Raw genomic sequence first — 11,652 nt, 5'->3', positions numbered from 1 at the left:
GGGTATTAGTGCCGATGGTCAATTGATGGAGCAGGAGAAGGATCTCCCAAAATGTCAATGGAGAGTCCACAGAGGGTCATTCTGATTGTCTGTCACTGTTACAATCAATACAGTTTCAGATGTCAGAAGCTTCTCTTGTTTTGTCAAGGACTTTAAAGATTCAAAGGAAACTTCCAAGGGTCTCCCCTGATGAAAAGCAGTTGAAAAGCTCTACATAGGTCCAGGCAGATTTTTAACCTAGAACCCTTGGGGATTCTGGAACTACTCCTTCATTTTATCATTTTCATGATGATCCAGAATTCATGTAAGACCCCAGTGGAAACTAAGGGGCTGTAGAAGGGCTTCTCAAACTTGAACGTGCATAGGAACCACCTGGGGATCTTGTTAAAATCCAGATGCTGATTCAGTCAGTCTGGAGTGGGGCCTGAGACTCTGCAATGCTGATACGCGCCCAGATACTCTGATGCTGATGGTCCAAGGGGTAGGATGCTGAATCATTTAAGAACCAAACCTGGCTCACACTTGTCATACAAATCAATAAAATAGCTGCCTACTCATTTCTCTTCTTCATTCCTTCATGAGCAAGGCTAGGAGTTTTGTTTTGTTTTGTTTTTTAAGATTCCTTTATTGTTACAATAAAAAAATTACACACATGTTATATATATATATATATATATATATATATATATATATATATATATATATGTTATATATGTATACACACACACACACATATATAAATTATGCTATAATCTGAGAAACATATAAAAATAAATCAGAAACTACTCCTGTACTCAAGGTGCCTTCAAATTAATGGAGATAGAATAAATACATAAATAGCATGAGTATAATACAGAGGATAAGTGGCAAAACAGAATTACAAACACAATTCTAAGAGGATCCAAATGCGGGAGGCTAGGAAACACAGGTTTGGGATCAGTGTGATCTAGCAGTGGGATCTCAGACCGGTTACATGACCTATCCAAGACTCAGGGTTTTCATCTGTGCCATGGGGGGATAACAGTACCTGCCTTGGAGGGTAAATGTTAAATGAGTTAACACCTGACTCTCACAAAGCCTGGCACATAAGAGCTTTGTAAATATTATCTAATACTGTGATTACCCATATCGTGGCTAGTTTGGGAGGGGCCCATTTGAAATGCGTCAGGAAAAAATGGATACTACTTAGCAGGAATGAATGCAGGGTGAGAAGAAGCATAGACAAAGACAGTGAAGATCTGCATGTGTTCAGAGAATTTAAATTGGCAGCGGATAAGTGGAAGAGAAGTTTGTAAGCCAAGAGCCTGCAGTCAGAGCTTGAGGAACCCTGAAATTCAAATGTCTTGGTAGAAATAAGACAAACGAAAATTTGTGAGCAGACTCATGGCTTAAAGTGACCTCTCTGCAAATGAACTCGGCGTGCTTCTTTTAATTCCTGGCCAGTTAATTCATTCATGTAGTCTTTTTTACCCTTTGGTTGCAAGGAAGCTCACAGATGAGTATCATGGTTAAGTTCAATAGCTTTCCTTACCTTGGAATTTTTAGAGTGATTATGCCTCTCCCCTTCATTACTGGGTTGGGACTCTAAGCTTTTTCTAATGATTTACTCATCTGTTGCTTCTGACTCTTTGTTTTTTTCTAAGTCTTACAAATAACTAAGATAATAAAAGTGATTTTAGTCTCTATGAGCCTCTGATAGGAACTATATTCTTAGGAATCTGGTCTTCTCTGTTTTCTATCAAAATTACTTAGGGGAAAAATTTTAAACACAAGTTCATGAGCCCCATGTGTGAATTTATATATCCAGAATGTGTTTGCTGGGGCATCAGAAATCTCATTTTTTAAGAGCTCGCCAGATTTATTTAAACATGGCAGATTGAACACCTTCATTTATCTTCATTCCTTTCTGATATTCTACTAAATTCACAGAACTAATCCATACCCTGTCCCTGGCATGTGATTGGTGGAGAGATCAAGAGATTCTCAAGATGATAACAAAGGGAAGTCCCAGGATAAACACCTGTGTGGCTGTCCTTAGGAACATAACCCAGATTGGGACAGGAGAGAGAGGCTCCAAGAGGGAGGTCTCTGATATATAAATAAAAACAATATTTTTCCCGATGTGACTGACTAAATTACAAAGGCTTAAACTCCAATGGACAATTTAGACCTCAGGTATTTACAGGTAATAAACATGATAAGAATACCTAAAATTTATTAATCACTTACTATGCACCAGTTATTGTTCTAAGTGTTTTCCATGTATTAAATCACTGATTCCTTACTACAGTCTTATGTGATGAGTATTACTATTATCATCCCCATTTTAAAGATGAGGTTTGTGAGGCAGAGAGTGGTTTCACCCCTGCAAGTTTAGAGGTAATGCAGCCAGGAGCTCAAATCAAGTATCTGGCACCAGAGCTCATGAGAAGACAAAAATAGTCATACTGGCTGTGATGGTTCAAATAAAGCTTTAACCAAAAATCATGATATAGCCCCATGATGTAGAGTTGGCAGTGTTAGTATGTACGGTGGGGAGGGCTGAGTGGGCGTGTGGATACTGGGGGCGGGAGAGTTATACCCTCTCCTTTCCTGCCATAACAGAATGGATACAGATAATGTCTGAAATTGGAAAATTAAAATAGCAATATATGCACATTATTAAGAAACCTAGAAAGAGATGAAAATGGTTGGTTGCTTATGGGAAGCAGGAATCCAGAGAGTCGGGATGGGGCAAGGCGTTGTGGATTTTAATTATATGCCATGTAATCGTATTTGGTTTTCGAACTCACAAGCATATTTTACTTTGATGAAGGTTAAAATTAAATTAGAAGAAGCTCAGATTATTCTGACACCCGACCAGATTGATCCACCACTGAGATGAGCTACATGGTAGTGGAAGGAGCAGGAGGGATGAAGGGTTCTCAAAATTGTTGACATCAGAGCCGTTTGAGGAATTTGTTAAAATTTGCATTACTGGGCCTCACTCCAGACTCACTGAATCAATATGTCTAAGTATGGGCCCAATATTTGCACTTTTAACAAGTACTCCCTTTGATGCTGATGCAGTTGACCTTTGCACACAGTTTGAGAAACACTGAATATAGGAGGGCAGACCAGTTATCTATTCTACTTCTTGCAATCAAGGAGTGAAAAAATAAGCCATAGTGAGGGAGAGATGTATTTGAAAAACAAATACTGATTTTCACCAAAATAATGACAGTATTTGTCAAAAGGGTGTTGTAAACGCAAAGATCAACGTAAGAATGGTTACTTGATTAACAAGAAACAGGGGTGACAAGAAGTGATAATGCTGCATAATAGCTAACATTTACATAGCCCTCACTCTGTGCCAGACACTGTTCTAAGTTCTTGGACCTTAGAACAGCCCAAGAAGTGGACACCACTGTCTCCATTTCATAAATTGTGAAATTGATGCACAGATGCGATTAAGAATCAGGCTAAAAATCACCAGCTCGGAAGTGGCAGAACCAGGGTAGGAATCCAGGTAATCTAGCATCAGTTGCCATGCATTTAACCACTATCCTAAGCTCTTCTCAAAGTATAAAAGTTAACTGGGGATTCAATTACACCTGGCTTTGAATCCCAGCTCTGCAGTGAAGAAAATGACCTGCAGTGCATAGTAAGTGCTCATTAAAAGTAGCTATAATTAGGATAATTGTTTTTACCTGAGGTTGGGGAGGGAGGGCAGATAGAGAATGATGGGCACCCTGAGGCCCAATCAGGACAGGCAGGTTAAGATATTTTCCCAATTGAAAATAAGATAAAAACAGAGAGTAAGGCAAACCATAGAGACTCTTATATACAAAGAACAAACAGAGTTGCTGGAGGGGCATTGGGTGGGGGGATGGGCAAAATGGGTGAAGGACATTAAGGAGGGCACTTGTGGTGATGAGCACTGGATGTTATATATAAGTGATGAATCACTCAATTCTCCTGAAACCATTACTACACTATCTGTTAACTAGCTTGGATTTAAATAAAAAAATTTTTTTTTTAATTTCCCCAATTGAAAGAGCAGAGCTAGAATTCAGCCGGTTTGTGCTGGAGACAGAGAAGTAGACCGACCTGTGCTGTGCAGAGTATGCAGCTTAAGTCATGGAAGTTTTATCTTCTCTTAGGGAGATAATAAGAGTAAGGAGGAAAGAAGGACAGGCCAAAATCTTGGGACTGGTCTACGTACAGACTGTGGGGAAAAGACCCAATAAAAACACAAAGAAGGTGCAGGAGCGGCACTAGGGGACTGAGCATCATAGAGGAGAGAGTCATGGAAGAAGTGGTGAAGGGGTCCACGGGAGGTCCCTGATTCTCTGGGAAAGAGGTATTTCTGCAGAAGTCAAGGTATTTCTGCAAAAATTTTAATGATAATTGGAGGTGAGGGAGTAGAAACCCAAGAAGGAAGGAAGAAAAAGAGTGACAGCTTAAATAGGGAAGGCCATCAAAAGCAGGTCCTTTAAGAAACAGGAGATCTGGGTAATAAGAGTGGAGGGAGCAGGGCAGTGAACAGGCAGGTGATAGAAGAACCACTGAAGGAAGTGGGAGCAGAATTGTATTAGTTTCCAGAAGGAAGAGGTTGGAAGGAGATAAATAAAAATACTGAGGGATTTGCCAACGTGGAAAGGAAAGAAGTTTATGCTTACAAGGAACCGTCTCCAAATTTATAGTAAAGGCCTGATGCAGTTGTGTGGACAGGGTGAGCCTCTGGGGCCTGAAGCAGGTAGGGTACTGCTGTAGGCAATGTAACAGGGAGTGGAGAAGGGCTGATTCAAAGATGGCTGACTTCAGAGAGGCTTCAGCCCAGGCCATTGTAGATACTCTGTTTCAGGCTGCACCAGTGAGTTTCTCCATGGGAGAGATCACAGGCTGCTCTTGAGAAAACACGCAGAATGCTGGATTTCCATTACATCTGGCAGCCTACACTCTGTCCATTCAGATGTTGATGGCATGACCTCTGGCTCTTCTAGACCTGAGCCCTGCTCATCCCCTCGCACAAAGTCTCAAGTACTCATGTGACCCCTGGAATGTGCCCTGTGGACTCATTTAGCATCATTCTTGGTCCACAGCTAAAACTGGTGCCCAGGTCCTGGCCTGATCCCGGGAGGTCTGGCTGCATCTTCATAGGACTGGGTTCTTCTTTGAGCATCTCTAGCTGCTTCACCTACCTGGGCTCCCAAGTTAATGTTTTAGGGGCTGAATAAATCCTCCAGCTTCAGAAGGTTTTACTCTCCATTGTAATAAGATGATATTTAGCAGTACCTGACATTATTGGACCAGAAATACAAAATCACGTAAGAGTTAAGCAGGATTGAGGATGGGGAAAGTGAGAACCGAAAAATGTGTGTGAGCTGCGAAAAATGTTGATTTTGAGCTGCTGCTTAGAACAGTAAATAATTGAAATATGTGAAGCCAGAATGCAGATTATAGTCTAAAAGGAGAAGAAACATCAGGATGAGATGAGTATTTTCAGTAAGAGTCAGGAAATGTGCCGGAAATAGCACAGAACTTGGAGTCTGTCAAACATGGGCTCAAATCCTAGCTGTGTGATCATGGATAATATACTTTACCTCTCTGAGCCTCGGTTTTCCAGTACAAATAAATTTGAGGGCTCTGAGTTAACCAAAGCTAATTAAGTTTCCTTTTTTGAAAAACAATGAAATTAATAAAGTCTGCCTTATATGGTTGTTATGAAAATGACAAGAGAGTGTATGTAAAACATCCAGTTTATGCCAGGTACACAGTGGGTGCTCAAAAATTGGAGGATGTAATTACTGCTAGGGAAAGATAAAAGAGTTTGATTAGAGGAGGGGATTCTGAATGTCTTCAATCTTAGTTAAAGTCCACTTGGACTTGATCATATATAACTTCAATCTGAACAGTTCTGTGCACTTCAAAGGCAAGGATAGTTGTGGCCAAATCTCATGTTCATGTGGCTCAGGAAGGAACAGGAGACTGCGGCTGTGCCAGACGCATATTAACCCACTGACCTTGAAACACAGGCCAGGGTGAAACTTGCCCTGCCCCTCTCAGAACCGCCTGCCCTCCTGTTTCCCTGTTTTTGCTACCGGGACCACCCCTGGAGTCATTCGTGGGAACCCCCTCATTCCCTCCACCCACCCCCGCTACCACTGCCACTAGTTGATTCTCTCTGTTAGATTCTTCTTATCTCCCTTACTGTCCATTCACTGCAGCCACTGCCCTGGCTCGGGTCTCCTCATCTTGGTCTCCTAACCACTCTCCTTTCTACGAACAGTCTTTCTCCTCTGTCAAGAGATAGACTGTGGCATATTAAAATTTCTGAGAGTTGATCTGAACACAGATCAATTTGAATCAGACATTGCACACCGGAAGTGGTTAGACGAGTTCCCCCACAGGAGCCAAAGGAGAATTTTATAGAGAAAAGGCAGAAGAAGGAAATTATGATCAGCTATAATTTAAAACCTGTTTGGCTCTTTGTGAGTGGTTGTCCTTAGCATTTTGATTTCATGACCTTGAGGCATTTATAGGCTTAGATCTTGGTTTGCTTGTGCAGACCAACCACCAAAGTGTTACGTTAAAACCCACCTCAGTCTGACAGTCTCCTTTAATTATTTTAACACCTCTAACATCCTTGTACATTGCTTGGTACATGGCAATTTTCCATGCAAGAACCTTTATAAAAAATAACCTTTTTTTTATATATATAAAAAAGAACCTTTATTTACTGTGATGCACAGAATGAAGTTAAAGCTGTAGCCTGACATTTAAGACTCTAAAAATCTTGGAGTGCCTCGGTGGCTCATCAGTAAGCGTCTGACTCTTGATTTCAGCTCAGGTCATGCTCTCACAGTTTCATGAACCAGAGCCCCACGTGGGGCTCTGCACTGACAGTGTGGAGCCTGCTTGGGATTCTCTCTCTTTCTGTCCCTCCCTCACTTGCACTCTCCCTGTCTCTCTCAAAATAAATAAATAAACTCTAAAATTTTTTTTAAAGGCTCTCAAAATGTTTTTTACCCTGCTTCTTCCCAAAAGTCAAGGCTCAAAGGTCTCCAAACCCCGCTGTGTGTTCCTACCTTCCTGCCTTGCTGTCATGATTCCTGGGTATTCTTTTCCCACCCCAGCTCTGTTCACCTACACGTTGCCTATCTCATAAGGCTGTACTGCTTTTCCTTCGCATCCCTGAAATGCTTCCATAGAACAGTAATTCCGACCCAGAGTGATTCCTTCCCTCCTTAAATCCTCTGCATGCACCTTCTACAACAAAATCTCCCCCATTTTCTTGGAATGTCCATAGATGTTACACAAAAACATGTTTCATGTTGAAATAGATAGGAAACTCTGGGCTAACAAAAGATAGGCAGATTTTATTGTCTAGACTCCTTTAATATGCTCATATGCATGGTGAGTCTCCAAGGAAAGGACATAATATGTTTCCCCAACTTAATTGGCCTCAGGATGCTTTTCACAGAGCATCCATAGCACTAGTATATCTGAGAAGAATTTTCAGCGTCATTCATGTGACATTCAGCATGTGCCACTTTACATTTTTATCTTTACATTTAATTTTGCCTTCCCTAAAGCAGAAAGGAAACTCAAGGGCAAGAATAAAATCCTACTCATATACTCAGGAAATGCTCTATAAATGTGCTGATATAAAAAACAAAGCATAGTCTACCTATCAGCTGACCCTGAATTTAAGACCACCATGGATGGTTGTGCAGATTGAGAACATCACAACTTTAGGGGACAACATTCGCCTACATTGCAATGTGAGTAACAGTTCCCCAAACAGCGCCCCACTGGTGGGCGCCTGTCTCCCAGCCCCTGTGCCCAAGAGTCCTGTCATGTTTTCTTTACATCCACCACAACGTGGAGCGTAGCAGATCTTGGCGTACTCTGAAATATTCCATTCACACATTCACACTAACTATAGTTAATACCATATATTTTACTGAATATTTTATGGGAGAGATAGCAGAGGGAGTTTGCACCACACCTGCAGTAAACATTTTAAAAATCACCCAGTAGACATTTCTAATTTTCCAAAGATGCTATTTAGCTTTGCCTTGCCTATGGACATTTTCCCCCTTTGTCCTTACCCCTAGAGGCACACTGATTTTCCTCCTCATTTAATTTTGATTTCTCTCAACTGCCATAGCAATGCATAGAAGAAGGAAGTAAATAGCCTCAAGCCACCACAGAAAGTCTTTATTACATCATAAAACCACTGGTGTTTGAGGGTCTTCAGGGATCAAGTGAGAATGTCAGCAAAACAAACTAAAGTGAATAACTATTTAATGACTCAATTATAAATATCTACACATATCAGTTGGCTCATCACAATGGGATAAGGTCTGTACCATATGATCTAAATGGTATCTGTGCTGAACTGGTAAATACTGTCGGGTCCTTAGCCCCGCCCTACCTTCAGCAGCTCATAAGATGCTACTAGTAGCTTATGTGGGCCCTGAGCACCCCCAGCGAAGAACTCAGGTTGTGGGGGCAGAACCCTGTAAATGGCAGCCTCGAAGGTTGTCCTTCGGTTTCGGTCTCGGGGCAGGTGTCATTTGTACTTAAAGTCAACTAGGGAATGGGAGGTGGGGTCTGCATGAGGCAGGATCAGCTGACATCCCAGCCCGTTGAGTCCAGAAAGCAGTCCTCTCCTACCTCTGGCTTCTTGTAACTGATACAAACAAAAGGCTAATGACCAGCGCGGGGGGGGGGGGGGGGGGGGGGGGGGTGTTGCTGCTGGGGGGGGGGCAAGGACCCAGGCTAAAGAGAGCCCTTTTCTTTTACTGAAACAGTATCTGAAGCCTAGCACAGTGGAGCCACCCTTTAGCTCTGGCCTACTGAGAGGCTGGGGTCTTTGGGCCATTATTTGAAGGAATTTTTAGTTGAACCCTAGAGCTTTTAAAAGAAGGGGAGGGCTGTAAGTTGATTTACACCTAACTACATTATGTTCAACATTTGTTTCTCTGATGAAGTCATTATGTTCAACATTTGTTTCTCTGATGAAGTTACTTAGTTGAACATAAAAGAGGCTGGTAAAACATACCATCTTGGTCTGGTTAAGCCCTAAGCTAGTCATTAGTACAGATCTGGAGAAATATTTTATTAGAACTTTTAGTTACCGAGAGGCCAACTCTAGCTCCTATGTATACTCTCTGATGATCTTCTCTTGCTCCTTTTATCTGTGTTCCCTTGCGTGGCAGGCAGCAGAGTCCTTACAAGCCTGTCTAGAGAAGGAAGTAGAGATAGGGGCGCTTGGGTTGTTCAGTCGGTTAAGCGTCCACCTTTGGCTCAGGTCGTGATTTCGTGGTTTGTGAGTTTGAGCCCAGCATTGGGCTCTGTGCTGACCAACTAGAGCCTGCTTTGGATTCTGTGTCTTCCTGTCGTTCTGCCCTTACCCTGCTTGTGCTCTCTCTCTCTCTCTCTCTCTCTCTCTCTCTCTCTCTCTATATATATATATATATATATATATATATATATATATATATATATATCTCAAAAATAAATATTTAAAAAATTTAATAAAAAAAAGAAGGAAGCAGTGATAGAATGACAGAGCTCTCCGACTCCCTTACAAAGTGAGCCCATACAGATTGTTAACCTTAAAAACTAAAACTGCCAGTTATTTTACTGGCAAAAGATGGGTTTATTTGGGCATGGCAGAGAATTGCAATCCAGAACTAGGAAGCTATAGCAAAACCATAGGCAAATCCACAGAACAAAGCAGAGGGCGGCTCTTTCATAGAGCAAAGTGGGGTATTGGGAAGGCTATTAGAAGTAAAAAGTCCACCGGATAAACTGAGAGTTTGCTGTATAGTGGCTTTTTATTGACTGAGCTGTGACAGTCTCTCATTAGCTGGGCTATTGCCACTGGGGTAGGAGGAAAACCTTTCTTTGCTGGCTAGGGTAGTTAGTAAACACTCCCAAAGTCCCACTCTTCCTGTTGGATTTCCCTTTATTAATAGGGATTTTAACAAAATTTAAAGGGGAAACAAGATTTCCCTTTATTAATCTTCACAAGCTGCAGTGCAGTTTAAGACTCACTGACCGATAAGAACATGAGGAATCTCCTCGGTTCAGGAGAGCAAGGCTCTCATGTGGCTTGTCCTGATTGGATAGGGGCCTGCGTCGAGGGCGGTGAAAGAATTCACCCAAGTCCGACCAAAGGAGATAGAAGTTTATTGAATACGCTACAAGGGAACAGCAGGCAGGACAGCAAAGGAGAGACTGTCTGCCATGAAGCAATGGTGAGGGGCTATAGTTACAGGGCAGAGTAAAAGAGTATAGAGACATATGGAATTTTACTTGTTTTGGTCATCTTAGGAACTGTGCCCAGTTGTAAGGATCCCATTGGTTGGCTAAGGCCTAGGGCATAATGAGCCTGTTTGTGTCAGTCAGCTGGGGGGGGGGGGGGGGGGTGAGCGGTGGTCGCTGTGAGCCCCTTTGCCTTGCTCAAGTTTCCATGGCTCAAGCCTGTTGCCTACAAGTGGCTTCTACATCTTGGTGTTCGAATGCAATTTACTGGCCCCTTTGGAATCCTGCAGCCCCTTCCAAACATGCTGGCTGTGTCCTTAGGATGTGCTCTTTAGTGCTCTGACTTCTATTCCCTGCTTCTCAAATCTCTGTTTTTCTCTACAGCTCTGTAGGTATCCAGCATCACGACTAAGACAGCCAAAGTGATAATGTTAGTTACAAATAGCATAAAATATGTTTTTTTTAAATTTCTGATTATGTAAGTATTATGTATTATGTAAGTATTTCAAAAGGTGCCTATATTTTCATCACACTGATATTAATCAATCCATCCAGACTTTTCTGTTGTGGAAATTGTAATTAAGATATTAGCAACTGGACATGGAACAGAAGCTACAGATTCCTGGAGAGACACAGGACGGAGAAAGCACAGGGACTCTAGTAACTCTCACAGCTGAGGAAATAGATATCTCCTCTCCCCAAAGTGTGGTCTGCAGACCAGCAGCCTCAGCATCACCACAAACTTGTTGGAAATGCAGAAACTCAGGCCAAATCCCAGACTTAAATCAGAATCTGCAACCTGACCAGGTTCCCAGCTGATTTGCCTACTGACGTTTGGGAAGCGCTGCTCTCGATGACCTGGACCCTGCAGCTGTGTTGGATCCCAAAAAGCCTTGGTCCTCCTGACCTCCTGAGGCCTGATAGTATGCATCTTCCCATATTCCCATGAATCCTGGTCCAAGTTCAAGAAGTTAATAAATAGAAGAGCTGGGACTCAAACAGAGGTCTGACTCTTTGATCCATCTGGGTAAATATAATATTGTATTTCTAGTCCTTTTGCCCAGAAACACACTATATTTTCCCATTCATTTAAATCTTCTATTATAGCTCAATAAAGTTTTATTACTTTTTTTCATACGGATCTGTGATATTGTGATTTATAATAGGATATATTTGATCTTGGTTCACTATTCCTGGCACAGAGCTCCTAAAACCCTTGGAATTTCCTTAGTGATGAGAGTGCTAAAGCTGTCTTATGTTAGGTTAATAAGGTAACTTTTTGAATGCACCTGAGGTTGAGGGCTGGTTGCCAGGAGAACCAATCTTGTGATTATAGGGGTGGAACTTGCAGTCCCATTTCCTGCTGACCTCCAGGAGGGTAGAGGGGACTAG

The 11,652-nt window shown here is 42.0% G+C and overlaps 1 long non-coding RNA gene across 2 annotated transcripts; it reads left to right on the top strand.

The window, feature by feature from the left end:
* The first annotated feature begins 8,235 nt into the window (after positions 1-8,235).
* LOC132666437 (uncharacterized) lies at positions 8,236-11,397 on the top strand. Of its 2 annotated transcripts, none has more exons than XR_013555404.2 (2): positions 8,236-8,349; positions 10,816-11,397. It is a non-coding gene; the product is annotated as an uncharacterized LOC132666437 (long non-coding RNA). The 2 variants fall into 2 exon arrangements; XR_013555403.2 differs by having other exon boundaries at positions 10,645-11,397.
* The last annotated feature ends 255 nt before the right edge of the window (positions 11,398-11,652 follow it).

The sequence above is a fragment of the Panthera onca genome, chromosome B2 (genome assembly GCF_046562875.1).
Source record: "Panthera onca isolate mPanOnc1 chromosome B2, mPanOnc1 haplotype 2, whole genome shotgun sequence".
In the NCBI taxonomy this organism is placed as follows: domain Eukaryota; kingdom Metazoa; phylum Chordata; class Mammalia; order Carnivora; family Felidae; genus Panthera; species Panthera onca.
This window is presented reverse-complemented; position numbering and strand designations above follow the sequence as displayed.